General features: G+C 45.3%; 1 protein-coding gene across 9 annotated transcripts in view; it reads right to left on the reverse strand.

The window, feature by feature from the left end:
* CASZ1 (castor zinc finger 1) overlaps nt 1–14,506 on the reverse strand; it is a 298,840-nt gene that overhangs the window by 208,308 nt on the left and 76,026 nt on the right. The window contains exon 3 of one of the 9 annotated variants that reach the window (XM_060276234.1): nt 686–745. The exons of the other annotated variants lie outside the window; for them this stretch is intronic. The gene's annotated coding sequence lies outside the window, so the exon portion shown is untranslated. The remainder of the gene's footprint in view (nt 1–685; nt 746–14,506) is intronic. 9 annotated transcript variants of the gene reach the window in all.

A 14,506-nucleotide genomic window follows, 5' to 3' on the forward strand; every position in this document is an offset into this window, starting at 1 on the left:
CCATGTACTCACCTACATAGAATGTCTTTTCACCCTGGGTGACTAAGCAAATGCTGAAATACAGGGCTGGTAATGTCAAAACTCAGGACTGAGTGATCCAGTTCCAAATGTCCTCCACTCAGCCATGAAGCTCAGTAGAGTATCTTGGGCCAATCACCATCCCTCAGCCTAACCTACCTCACAGCACTGATAGGACAAATTGTAGTATCAGGTCCATGTCCCTCCACCACTAAGACGCCTGAATGAGTCACATACACCAGGCTAGTAAACAACGCCAGCACCAGTAAGAAATAAGCTTTGCAAACATCTCAGTTTAATTTGGGTTGGCCACTTACATGCTCTGTCCATACGGAATTTTAGATTACAAATTCCTGGCACTCCATAAAGTACAGTGCATGCTGGTGGTGCAATATAAATTATAGTAATTATTATTATCGCCAAAGAGAACATGCAGAATGATGGGGTGATAAGAGAGACTCACTTTGGTTTAAATAAAAAAACACAAATTATCCCAGTCACTTTCAGGATGAGAAAGACAAGCACCCTTTCTTGGAGTGCAGGCAGCTATATGGACTCAAGAGTTTATCATGGGAGCGGGGAAGAGGAGCATCCTTTAATTTCCCCCCCCCCCATGGCTCCCTGCTGGATGCCCTTAAACAGATCACTAGATCTCAACCTAACCTACCTCACAGGGTTGTTGTTAGTGCTGCCATTCCTTCCTGGGCATTCAACTGGGCTGTTCTCTCTGAAAGGGAAGAGCATTTGCCCTCTTATTTTTCAAAACTACTCTGCTTTAATTAATGCAACATTAATGCCGTTTTCCCTTAATTTCCTTTTTTTAAAAATAATAATAATTTTTATTGAATTTTCAAAATATAACAACAAATTTTCCACAAATCTTAATTGAACAATATATCCATATTTCTTCCCTCCCCCCTCTTAGGCTCCCCCCATGTTTCCGTATTGATTTCTTAAACAAATTCTATACCCTGCTGGTTTTACCTCTTACATAGTTGTGAAAGTTTAGTCAAAACCTGCCAATGGGTCCAAATCTTTATACTGTCTTTTTATATAGTTTATAAATGGTTCCCACTCCTTTTTTGAAATCGATGTTGTCTCTCTCATGTATCCTCTCTGTCAGCTTAGCCAGTTCCACGTAGTCCGTAAGTTTAGCTTGCCATTCTTCCTTTGTTGGCGTTTTCTCTCTTTTCGAAACTTGTGCTAATAAAATTCTTGGTGCTCTGTTTTTCCTTACAATCAGGCTAAGGGCAATGTTGGGTGGCAAGCTCAGTGGGCACTCAACTTCCTGGCAAATGAACTCATCTTGGAAAGTGATGAAACAGGGGGTTTGTTTGTTTTTTTACAATTCAAAAGTCAAAATAAAATGGGGCCACTGCTCTGCATAAACTCACAGGGTTATTGTGAGCCCATTATGTGACAGGTGTCTCAGGTCTCCATATGTCACCAGGGCTGCTAGTTGGAGGATGGAACTACAGGCCACCCCAGCCCAAAGCTTGACCTACCAGCCCATGATCCCCCTAGCTAGCCTGTGAAGTCAGGTGGTGCCAGGAGGGCCCATCAGGTGAGATATAAAGGCTCACAAAGCTGCTGAGCGCCCTCAACTCAGGCAACAAATTGCTGATGGAAGTCTGCCTTGGGCACCTTGGCCCTGAGCTATGGATACTCCCAAAGACCAAATTTCCTTACATGGAGTCAAACTATGGGCCCACCTAGCTCAGTATTGCTGACACAGATTAGCAGCAGCTCTTTAGGGTTTTGGATGAGGAGTCTTTCCTAGCCTTTCCTGGAGTTTCTGGAGATTGAGACTGGAACCTCTTGCATGCAAAACAAATGCTCTCCCACAAAGCTAGGACCCTTTCTACCCTTGACTAGTAGTGGCAGAACAAATTAAACACATGTTCCTTTTCAGCAGCTCAGAGTATTTCCAGCTATTTCCCCCCCCCCCAAGATGAAAGTGTAGAAAATGAGCTGCACCAACACGACTGGGCAGAACACTGAACATAAAACAGTACAGAGAAGATACTGATATATTATTACGAAGCAAGAAATTTTGCCAGCGCCAAGCCCCACAATTTTATGGTTGGAAACTGAGAAAACACACCACACAGCCACACACAGTCATCCAAACTCATCTTCTTCAGGTGGAGAGATTTCCCCGCCAAACATGTTTTATTGGGTAGAAGTACCTCCCTATTTGTACCAAGCCAGAGGTTGCCAGAAGTTTTACATCCTGCTTTTGCAACATGTGTGGGAGTCTTTACATAAGACCTCCCCCCACACTCTTCTAATCCCAAACCTGATTTGAATTTGTTTTGAAAGATTCCTCTATGCCTTCTTGTTTCCCTTTTATGGAACTCAAAGTTCTGTGACAAAACTGAACTTGAGAGAACATCCTCCAGGCTGGAAGTGACTCAGGTTTGCATGCTGGATACACTGCATTCACACAGAGGTCTCTAACCTAAGCCAGGTGTGGAGAAGCTGTGGCTGGTGGTGCAGGCTGAGGCTGATGAGAGATGGAGTCCAACAACATCTGGAGGGTACCAAGTTGCCACAAGAAGCGCTGACCCCAGCAAGTTTGCTGCTCAAGACAAGAGAATGAGGCTCATATCTTTGTAAGTGCAGGCTGGAGCATCTACTCATGAGCAAGTCTCATTGGCAGGAAGCACCTCAGCCTGATATATTCAAGGAGCGGATTACCATACCTATTCTATCCCACAAGAGGCGGTGATGGCCATCAGCTTGCAGGGGCTTAAAAGGAGATGAGACCAATTTATACTGTAGAGGCTAGGTAAAGGTAAAGGGACCCCTGACCATTAGGTCCAGTCGTGACCGACTCTGGGGTTGCGTGCTCATCTCGCATTATTGGCCGAGGGAGCCGGCGTATAGCTTCCAGGTCATGTGGCAAGCATGACAAAGCCGCTTCTGGCAAACCAGAGCAGCACATGGAAACGCCGTTTACCTTCCCGCTGTAGCGGTTCCTATTTATCTACTTGCATTTTTGACGTGCTTTCGAACTGCTAGGTTGGCAGGAGCTGGGACCAAGCAACGGGAGCTCACCCCGTCACAGGGATTCGAACCGCCGACCTTCTGGTCAGCAAGCCCTAGGCTCAGTGGTTTAACCCACAGTGCCACCTGGGTCCCAGACTGTAGAGGTTAAGGCTAGCAATAGTTTGGGAGGGAGAAAGGAGGTGACACACACAGAGAGAAAGCGTTCCTCTCCCCACTTTTGGCTCTGGTCCCTGATAAGGTATTCCTGAGGGAACGAGGCTCTTGACATGGAAAAAGAAGATTCCCAGTCCCAGATTTAGGAAGTATATGTGCAGGGTACCCACCCCAATGAAATGACACTGCCCAAGAGTTGTTCCACAACTGACCCACAACATTTAGGCCCAACATGCATTTCCTTTGCTTTATTCTCTAACCCCCACCAGGCATGAGGGATGAGCAAATATGGAAACTTCAGTTTCACCCAGTTTCTCATTTTCCCACCCTTAAGTTCAGCCACCCAAATTTCCACAACAGTTTGTGTTCTTTTTCCATGCAAATTCAGCAGCACTGTAGTGCAACTTTCTCTTGATATACACATATTTCTGTGCAGTTTTGTCTAATATACACATTTTTGCAAAGCAATTTACCCCAATTTAATGCACTTTTGTATTTTTGCTAATACACGCATTTGTACACACACTTTATCTAAATATATGCAATTTGCACACATCACTTGCCTGGAGAACCACATTGCAAATTTGCAGAAGTGCAAATTTCAAAGAATGGCTGGGCATTTTGTTTTGGAAAGTGAGGCTTTGGCTAAGCCCACTTTCAAATGAGAAAACGGAATCAAATTCCCCTCCCATCTCTACCCAGCACACAGCCATGATCTGTCTGACATCACCTTTCGGCTCACAGGCATGGCATGCTAGGTCCACTGGAGGGTGAGTGGAAGCTGGAAAGCTTTATAAATGTAGTGTTTAAAAGAAAGCATCATAGAATCATAGAACTGCAGAGTTGGAAGGGATCCAAAGGGTCATCTAGTCCAACCCCCTGAAATGCAGGAATCTCAACTAAAGCATCCATGACAGATGGTCATCTATCCTTTGCTTAAAAACCTCCAAGGAAGGAGAGTCTACCACCCTTCATTGAAGTCTGTTCCACTGTCAAACAGCTCTTATTGTCAGTCACAGAGCAGTGTACAAGCTTGATGGTTTCACAGAACTCTTCATTGGGCTCAATGTTATTAAACATTAGACTATGGAGAAAAAGGTACCGGCAGAAGTACCATCTGCAAGATGTTGCATATTAAGAATTGCAAAGTGGGTTTCTACCATGCCTCTACGACAACATCTTTCTCTCCTCCACAACATTCTTTTAAAAAATATAATCAAGCCTTGGGAAGAGTTATGTGAAAGCAGAAAGCTCCGTGATTTTTCAGGTGGTCCTAATAAAGATGTTACTGGACAGTTCTATGTTTGCCACCAATTTCCTTTCAGCAGCAAATATCTCCTGCAAACTGTGGGAGCAAGAGAAGGAAGAGAGAAAGAGAGAGAAGAAATTCCACTGCTGTGCACTTAAAGACTGAAAACCTTCAGAGCAGCAACTTTTCAATTCTGAGGAAAAGCAGGGAAGATGACAGACGGATGGAGGGAAGGGAGAGCAGGAGGAGGGGAATGGAAGGTGTCTTACGGGGGAGAATATGGATCAGCCTGTCATCTGGAGACCCATCTTCATCCAGAATTAATGCACTAAAGTTCTTTGTTTTCCCTCTAAATGGTTTTAAAGAGACAGCCGGGGCTCCGCGCCGGACGCTCCGTGCGGCGTTGGTTCAGCAACTTCAGCTGGCTCAAGCGTTTTGAAAATGAAAAAGCAGCACATTGGAGGAGGCGGGAGCTGAGATCGCAACAAAGAGCTGGTCCAGGGGGTGGTGTGTGTGGAGAGAAAAAGAAGACAAGAGAGCTGAGAGGGAGCCGGGAATGATTTGCAGAGGGGGCAGAGGTGTGCTTATCATTTAGTGCTACTTTTGAACATGCTGGATGAGCTCCCGGATCTGCAGTTTGCAGTTTCCTTCTGCAGGCAGGGCATGGGGGGTGGGTGGGTGGAGGAGGGAAGGGGTCCAAGGCAGAACATGCTGAAAAAGAGGTGCAACTTTCAAGTGCGGCAAAAGCCTTTTGCAAGCCTCGTTACAAGACCAGAGCTCTGAAAATATTTGGCCTCAATAAAACTGGCTTTACTGAACTTGCCCTGAAGAAGAGCTCTGTGCAATGCCAAAGCTTGCTAGTTTATCCTACCCATTCTAACTATCTCATACCGGCCATCTGCTTCTCCCTTGCTCTCCTACTCCATAACACTTCTGCCAAGTCCATGTTGTTCCTATTTCTGTGGTTTCTCCACCCTAGAGCTGCAAGCTTTAGCTCAGGAGATCAATCAAATGAAGATTTAGCAGATTAATGGGTGGCGCTGAGAATGAAAAGCACACTTCTTTCTTTTTAGGCTACTTTGTGTCTGGTGTGTTACTGAAACTATAAAACATTCAAGACAGCCTTTCTTTCTTTCTTTCTTTCTTTCTTTCTTTCTTTCTTTCTTTCTTTCTTTCTTTCTTTCTTTCTTTCTTAGTTTATGCTGATTAAGTTGTGGGTATTCACACAGTCCTTCAATCTCTCCTCTACTAAGGTTTCAGCAGTTTGCCAATAATACTTAAAACTAGATTGGCAGATCAGATAAAAAGGCAGATTGACCAGAAAACAAGAATGTATTTGCTGTCCCTGCCCCGTGCTCCGATGCTGAAATGTTCACCACTCCCTATAACTTGCCCTTCTCTGGCCCAGCAAGCCACTCTCCTCACAAAAACTACTTCTTCCACAAACCTTTTGGGGAACCATATCAAGGTATCTTGATCTGGACCCAACTCTTCCTACTTCTCTAGCCCCTAACCCTGTTCCCATCTTGTCTATCCATTATTTACCACAATTTATTAAACAAATCTAATATAGTCTACGAGATGGTTCGGACACAGACTGTTGATTTTGTGTTCTGCCTAGAAGGTAGATGAGGATCTCCTGGTAGATCTCTCGGTGACGAACAACAGATTTGCCAAGGTTTCTGACTCCCAATAGTTTAACAAACAACAACAACAAGAAGAAGTAGCCTAAGCCTTCTCAAATATTCCTGCATTGCTTGGATGGGGGGAAACGAGTGGATTTTTGTATCAAAGCACCTTGGGCACAATTCTGATATGGAAAACAAATGACTGGGCCAAGCATCTTAGTTCTTAATTAGCGTAAGAACATAAGAAGAGCCTGCTGGATCAGGCCAAGGACCAGCATCCTGTTCTCAGGGGTAATTCAGATACTTCTGGGAAGTCTGCAAGGAGGACCTTAACACAACAGCAACTATTGCTTCTTGTGGTTTCCAGCAACTAGTATTCAGAAGCACAAGGTATTTCCAGCAAATAGTATTCAGAAGCACAAGGCCTTCAACGGTATGTTTCCCTAGTTTGAGTTAGTTTCACCTAGTCTGAGTTACTGTTCAGTGCACTGTTGGCTGCAGCTCCCAGACAAGTGCAATTGTGTCAAAATAGACACTTAGTATCATAGGATCATAGAGTTGGAAGGGGTCACGGGGGCCATCTAGTCCAACCCACTGCAAAGCAGGAATCTTTCGCCCAACATGGGGCTTGAACCCATGACCCTGGGATTAAGAGTCTCACGTTTTACCAACTGAGGCAGCTTCTTTTATACTGAGCTTTTATAATTTCTGGTTTCACAGGTTTTTTTCATCAAGCTGGAGGGCCATTGTTCTGTTTCCCTGGCCAAATCAACCTCCTCATGTTGCCTGTCATATATCAGACAGGTGGTTGGAAAGCCAGGTTCACTTGCATGACTGGCCAGGCACACACCCTGCGAAGTCTGAAGCTGGTCTCAGCCCTCTCTGTCAAATGTAGCCCCAAAGAATTGGTACCTCCTTTCCTTCAAATCCTACCCCCCACCCCCACCCCGTGAGGATTGTTGGAAAGGATGGGGTAAGCTGAATAACTGAGAGGAAGCAGCAACAGGAACAGAGTTGAGCCATTTTAATTATTCAGATGCCAGATGGGATACTTTTCGGCCCTTTCCCCTCGCTTTTAAAATTGTGTGTGTGTGTGTGTGTGTGTGTGTGTGTGTGTGTGAGAGAGAGAGAGAGAGAGAGAGAGAGAGAACTCTTCTGGGGTGAAGAAGACCTGTAAGAAAGGGGGGGAATACCCAGAGCAACCCCCCCAAGTTTGGCCCATGAGGGAAGCCGTCAATATATTTGCAAATTCCACTGGTGAACATCACTGTAGCTCATTGATTATTTCCTGCACTCAGTGAATGGGAAGAGAGAGGGAAGGATGGAGAGAGAGAGAGAGAGAGAGAAGGGAGGAAGGGGGGGGGGTAAAGAGAAGAGGGCTTTGACCTTCTGTGAAGGATATAAAAAAATCCAGCAGCCTCAGGGGACACCCAACTATCTAGCATATTGCTGTTAAAATGTCTGCAAAATTTAATACACTTGGCATGCCATCTAATCAGTCCTTGGAAACCAGAGGGGTTTCCCCCCCCTCCGCTTCTCCCTCCTGCTTTCTGACTGCCTCAGACCTCCAGCTTTGGGGCTCCCCGCCCCCCTGCTGTAAATGACGGACTTAGTTCATGTGGGTTATTTAATTTTTATTTTATTTATTTGAGAGAGACAGAGAGAGAGACAGAGAGAGACACAGAGAGAGAGACAGAGAGAGAGAGAGCGCTGTTCCTTGCCTTTGAAAAAAAAGTTTAAAGATACGTTCCCATTCCATCAAGTTGCCATCTAAGTGAATGGAGTAAAAAGCCAAGTGTGCAAGATCATGGGGTGCACATGAACAACAACAAAATGAAAAGTCGGGGCACTAAGAATATAGGAACCACTTGAATTAGAGTCTCCTTTCCAACACTGGCTATCCAGGCGCTGGTAGTATTAAGCACTGTACATAGTGAAGAACAAATCTTTGTTCAGAGGCAGTATATCTGCTTGCCAGAAGCTGGGTGCTCATGAACGGAAGAGGAAAGACATCCCACTGCTCCTTGAGCTCAAGTCACTGGCAATAGACTGCTTGACAGCACAGAGGTGTTATTCTTATCTATCATGGTTAATAGCAGGACCAGCTCTAGGTTAGTTAATTATTATGATTATTTTTAAGCTTATGTATAAACCACGCATCCCCAAACCTCGGCCCTCCAGATGTTTTGGACTACAATTCCCATCATCTCTGACCACTGGTCCTGTTAGCTAGGGATCATGGGAGTTGTAGGCTAAAATATCTGGAGGGCCGCAGTTTGGGGGTGCCTGGTATAAACCGTTCATCATCCAAAAAAAGTAATGTAAAGGAACGTACAAATAAATTCTAAAATCTACACTATCGTATAAACATCACACTCAGCAAGAGGAACAAAACCACTCAACCAACTAAAAATAACAACCACTTTCTGGTTGTTTTTCACTGGTTGATAAAAATATTTTTATTCTGGCAGCCCCCTAAGGTTACTTTGTGTCATTGCTGCTTTCAGATGGACCTTAATGCTGCATATATATGTATTACCACCATAATCTAAAGTACTTGGGCAAAGAAAGCCAGGCACAGAAAACAAGACATTGGCCTCATCTGTTGTAAAACAGGCCTATGGTCAGTGTTGACCTGAACCTGTCCTCTGCTCCAAACAAAGTAGGAGCAGTAGCCAATATTTCCTCTTGGCTTACAAGGCCAGATATGCCTCCCATGACAGGATTTTCCAGAGTCAGGGCTCAGGACCTATTTGGTATACTGGTACATCTCTTAAAAGATGGAACACAGAAAATGGCCCTCCTCTGACAACCTTAACAAATGGGCAATCTGTGTTATCTCTGGTGGGCTGCTTTGCAGGAAGGTGGTGCCAGGTTCAATCCGCAACGGCATTCCTGCCTGAAATCCTAGAGAGCTGCTGCCAGTCAGTGAAGGCAATACTGAACTAGATGGACCAATGGTCAGAATTAGCATAAGGCAGCTTCCTATGTCCACTGAACAATGACACCTGAATCGGTTTTTGAGGAGCAGGCATTATTTCTGCATTTACACTTTGCACATTTATCCATCTAGGGCTGATGTGAGTTGAAGTGAAAGGTGCCTGGAGGGCACAAGGTTGGCAAAAGCTGGGCAAGTGGCTGGACACAGGGTTCAAATCCCCAGCTCACCTAAGAGAGGCCCAGGTACGCCACAACCAACCTGGGTCACAGGCTTGCTTCAAGGCTCTAGAAATGCCTCTCCGAGAAACAGGCATGAAAAAAACAACAAATATATCTCTCTCTCTCTCACACACACACACACACACGTACGTTTGTGTGTGTATTGGCATTTTCTGCCCTCAACAAACTCCATCTAAGTCCTACTCAGAGCAGACCCACTGAACTTAATGAACCTAAGGGAGTCATTTTTCAAAAACATGAGGGATGCATCAACTTCAATGAGTGCACCCTGAGTACGACTAGAATGGGGTGCAACTCAAAGTTCAATCAGCAGAAACCCCAGAGGCCATAGTTGCTTTCTTGTGTGTGTGTCACTAGTTTGCTCCATTCAACATAAATCCTCTCCTGCGCCTTACATGCAAAAAGATGGCAAGAGAAGGAAAATGCCTTCTGCGTTTTTTTTCAAGACGTCAAAAATCCTTAGCTGCGTTGCACACTTGCAAACACGCGGGTCTAAGACGTGCTGCTTCTAAATGGTTAACTCTGCTTGTGACTTGTGGCTGCTATTCTTCCTGTCTTAGAACCCTGTCTCCCCCCCCTCCCCTCCCCCCCCAAAAAACAAACATCTAGTGAGAGTGCATGCATTGGGGAGGGGTGGAGAGAGGAGACAGAAGGGAAACCCATCTGAGCTGAGGGGGGGGAAGGAGGTGCTTCTGTGCTGACACTCCTTATTGAATCGGACAGCTGCCTTAGCTACCACTCGGCATGAAAGGAAACTGCTCCCCAGAGAGCATACACACCCAACAGTTGTTGCCTTGTTTGCGGTGTGTCACCAGAGCTCAGCTGCTCGGCTCGAAGACTGAGGAGGAGAGCGTTTACAAATGGCAACTTCAGTTAGGAGCCTTATCCTGCACCAGACCCCTTTTCCAGCTAGCTCAGCACTGCCTACACCGACTGGCAGCAGCTCTCTGGGGCTTCAGGCAGGGAGTATTTTCCCAGCTGTACCTGGAGAGGCAGTCAGGGATTGAACCTGGAGCCTTCTGCATGCTAAGCACCTGCTCTGCCACTGAGGTCCGGTAGAGCAACAGCCTCTTAATCTCAGGGTTGTGGGTTCGAGCCCCACATTGTGCAAAAGTATTCCTGCATTGGCAGGGGTTGGACTAGATGACCCTTGTGGTCCCTTCCAACTCTACAATTCTATGACACAGGAACATGGAAAGCTGCCTTTGGTTCATCCAGCTAATTGTTGTCTTCATTGACTAGTAGTGGCTCTCCAGAGTTTTAGGGTTAATTTAAATTGTTAGATTCCTGGGCAGAGTGTGCTCTCTTTCTCTCTCTCTCCGTATTTTAAAAACGGTTTTTATTAAAATGCAAAACCAACCGTAGAATAAAATCATCAAAGAAAACAGGTTATGAAATATTGAAGCAGAGACAGTAAGGGGGCCAGCAATACATTCCAGATTTTTGATATAGTTGAAATTATAACAAGTTTATAAAAATAAAAACACCACTATTGTGGACATACAGTATTTAGATTTTTTAGTATCTCTATAAAGAGCTTTGTATAGTGATGGTGCTATATAAACCAAATAACTCCTTTCTGGGCTCACAATTCTACATCCTAAGGCTCTTAGCTACCATGAAAAGATAAGTTTCTAGCCCTTATGAGGAAGGAATGTTGCAGTACCACATAAATCTCAGGTGGGGGTAGGGTAAATAAGGTTTCCCATGTTTTGAGCCTTCATTTCCTTATGAGTAGGAGAAGCAGCCGAAATTATGCAAACTATGCAAACGCCCTTTTATCTGCGTCACTGAATAGGCCTGGAATTTATAGAGTACCTAGGCTTACTTATTTATTTTGTTAAAATACTATTTATTTTATAAGTACAAAATCCACAAAGCCTCTGCTCTTAAACTACCACTTCGGCTCCTGTTCTCATGGAGGCTATTCAGACCACAATTGCGGGGAGGGATAAATTAATCCAAAATGGGGATACCATGCATTTTAGAGAATATTTCTCTCCGTTTTTGTTTTTTTAATAAACCACACTTCCTTTCCTAGACAGAAGGAAGGAAGGGAACAGACAATATAAGATGGGGGTTTATCTGCTGGACTGCTAAAAAGAAAAGGAATAAAGGGTCAAACATACACCCACAGCCCAAGGATCAAGAGTTCTGTGAAAAGTCATTCCTAGATCCTTCCCAGTTCCACCGAAACTACATGCAGAAGTTAATTGCAGAGGAATCCAATAAAAGGGGAAAACCCTATAGGTGCAAACCACTCCAAGTCTTTAATTATCTTCAGGACACACACACACACACACACACACACACACACACACACACACACACACACGGTTTTGGCAGGGCGGAGGGAGGAGAGTGTCAAAGAGCAACAGTGAACTTCCTGAAGGATGCTAACTTGGCATTGAATAAGTTGCTGAGGACCCCATCAGAAATACTTGTACTATAAACCCTTTTTTTGGTGTCCCCCCCAAACATGAACTACTCATAATCCACGTACTCTTTGACACTCTCTGTCTTGTAAGATCTGTGTTGTACGGCTTTTCTCCACCCCACCCTGCTGCACCTTTCCAAAAGGAAAAGTGTTCTCTCCAATGCTGCTCCTCATCAGAGTCGACTGACTGAAATTAATGCACACGACTAACTTAAGTTCCATTAACTTCAAGGGGTCCACAAGCCAACTAAGTCCTCCTCAGAGCAGACCCACTGAAATTAATGGACCCTTTCTTAGTCATTTGTAGCACTTCAATGGTACTACTCTGAGTAGGACTAGCAGTGGTGACAACCCTACCCGTTCACCTTGCTAAGCTACAATAGGGTTACCAGACGTCCCCGTTTCCCAGGGACAGTCCCTGGATTTGCAAAACTGTCCCCGGACAAATTCCGTCCCCAGAATGTCCCCGGATTTCATTAAATGTCCCTGGGAAACGTGACACCCTGCTCTCCTGGAGTAAGATGCAGCTAGAGGGGTGGGAAGATAGTTTTTGCGCAGGCAGAGGCAGAGGTGGGTGGGGGGATTGAACAGTGCGAAAAAAGGGCTTTGCACCTTGCCCAGCAGAGAAACCGTACACCTTGCGCCTCTCCTGGGCAACGTCGCGCCACCGGCCCTGTGACTCCCGAGCCTCCCACAATCTCCTGCCCCCTTCCCCCTTTGTTTTGAGAAATCGCGGGTGGGCGGCCATTGCCCAGGAGGGACACAAGGTGCGTGGTTTCTCTGCTGGGTAAGGTGCAAAGCTCTTCTTTCGCACACTGTAAAACTCTCAAAATGAAGGGGGAAGGGGGCAGGAAGGGGGCAGGAACCGCATGCCTTGCGCCCCTGCTGGGCAATTGCGTGCCGCGTGCCCATGACTCCCGAGACTCCCGAGACTCTGAGACTCCCGAGCAGCTGAGCGTGATGAGAGAGCACGAACGAGAAGAACATTTCCTTGATGGCCAGGAACTGCAGAAGTCAAATTGGAGCAGGGAAGCCTTATGATCTTTCAAGTTGAGGCTGCTTGAATTGAAGTACCTCCATTACAGGGAGTTGGCCTAGATGCCCCTCAGAGGTCATTTCCAAATCTCTGATTCTGTGATCATTCCACAGTCGTATTCTCAAACTCTGCTTCCAACTCCACCCCCCAGGTTTCCTTCCTCCTCCAGACTTCTCAAGACAGCAAAACAGCTGATGTACAGATGTAATTAGGGATAATAAAGCATGTAATTTTTATTATTATTATTTTTAAAAAAGGGTCCCCGGATTCATTGAAAAAAAATCTGGTAACCATAAGCTCTGAGGGGTTATCTGTTGAGTCCATATTTCCCCAAAGGCAGTATGTGGGGCTGGGTAGGATGCCATTGCGGGTGGAGACTGAGATGGCAGTGGATAGGGCAGGCATCCCCCCCCACTCTCTGTGCCACCCTGACCCATTTCCTCTCTATGCCAATCCTGTGCCCTTTGCCTATCCTAACTCTCCTGCCACTGAATGAGAAAATAAAACTATGAAATGCTTAAGCTATGTGAGTCTGTTCTACCTACAACAACCTCTCAAAACAAGCAAACGCATAAAAGGTTCGAAAAAAACTTAGCACCCCCCAATACCCTTAAATTTCATTTTTTTTATATACAATATATAATTGTGGTCATATCTCTTCAAGACCAATGAAGCAGTTTGTGTTTTTGCAAACATTTTCCTGCACATTCTGTGTGTATAATGTAATATTAATAATCCCAAAAGATGGTGGTGGTGGTGGTTATATTTGCTTCATATGAACTTTAACAGGAGTTCTTAGTCCTACCGTATGACACTATTTGCAATGGTATTTGGGGGTGTGTGTCAATTGACTGAGTTACATCGGGCCCCTTCCATAGGCCCTTTCCCCTTTTTTTGCATCCGCTTCCATTAACGTGATGGGGTCCAGGTCACCCCAACATTTTTCATTTCAGGTGATTACGTCCCCATCCCCCGTCGTTCCCCCATTTAACTGGAGTAGTTTTGAAATCAATCATGAACTTCAACTCCAGCAAGGATTTTAAAGGGGTTCTGTGAAATCTACAACTGTGAGACACTAAGAATAAAAGTTTCTGCACCTTCCAACAAACAGGAGTTTGGGAGAAACTAAAGAACGTATGCCTGCCTGCCGTGGCAACCACTTTGCCACTTTGCGATGCCCTCACTTGCAACCTGGTGCACAAGCAGACACTCACATGGTCCTCTTTAAACTCCTTGTGGAACAGGCATCAGCTCTGCTGTCCCTTAGGATCAGTGTTTCTCAACCAGTGTGCCTCCAGATGTTTTGGGACTACAACTCCCATCATTCCTGACCACTGGTCTTGCTAGCTAGGGATGATGGGAGTTGTAGTCCCAAAACATCTGGAGGCACACTGGTTGAGAAACACTGCATTAGGTATCTCTTCCATATGTGTTTTATTTAGGAAGGATCCTGTGCTCCAGGCTGCTATTCCTTGTGAGCATGAAATGTGGTATTGGGCACGTCATGTAGCCGGCTGCTCAAGAGTCTCAGCATTCACTTTACAGCAGGGGTCAGCAACCTTATTCAGCCGTGGGCCGGCCCACCGGCCCTCAGACCATGTGGTGGGCCGGACTATATTTTGAAAAAAATAAATAAATAATGAGCAAATTTCTATGCCCCACAAATCACCCAGAGATGCATTTTAAATAAAATGACACATTCTACTTATGTCAAAACATGCTGATTCCCGGACCATCCGCGGGCCAGATTTAGAAGGCGATTGGGCTGCATCTGGCCTCCGGGTCTTAGGTTG

Source organism: Zootoca vivipara, chromosome 6 (assembly GCF_963506605.1).
Source record: "Zootoca vivipara chromosome 6, rZooViv1.1, whole genome shotgun sequence".
Classification (NCBI taxonomy): domain Eukaryota; kingdom Metazoa; phylum Chordata; class Lepidosauria; order Squamata; family Lacertidae; genus Zootoca; species Zootoca vivipara.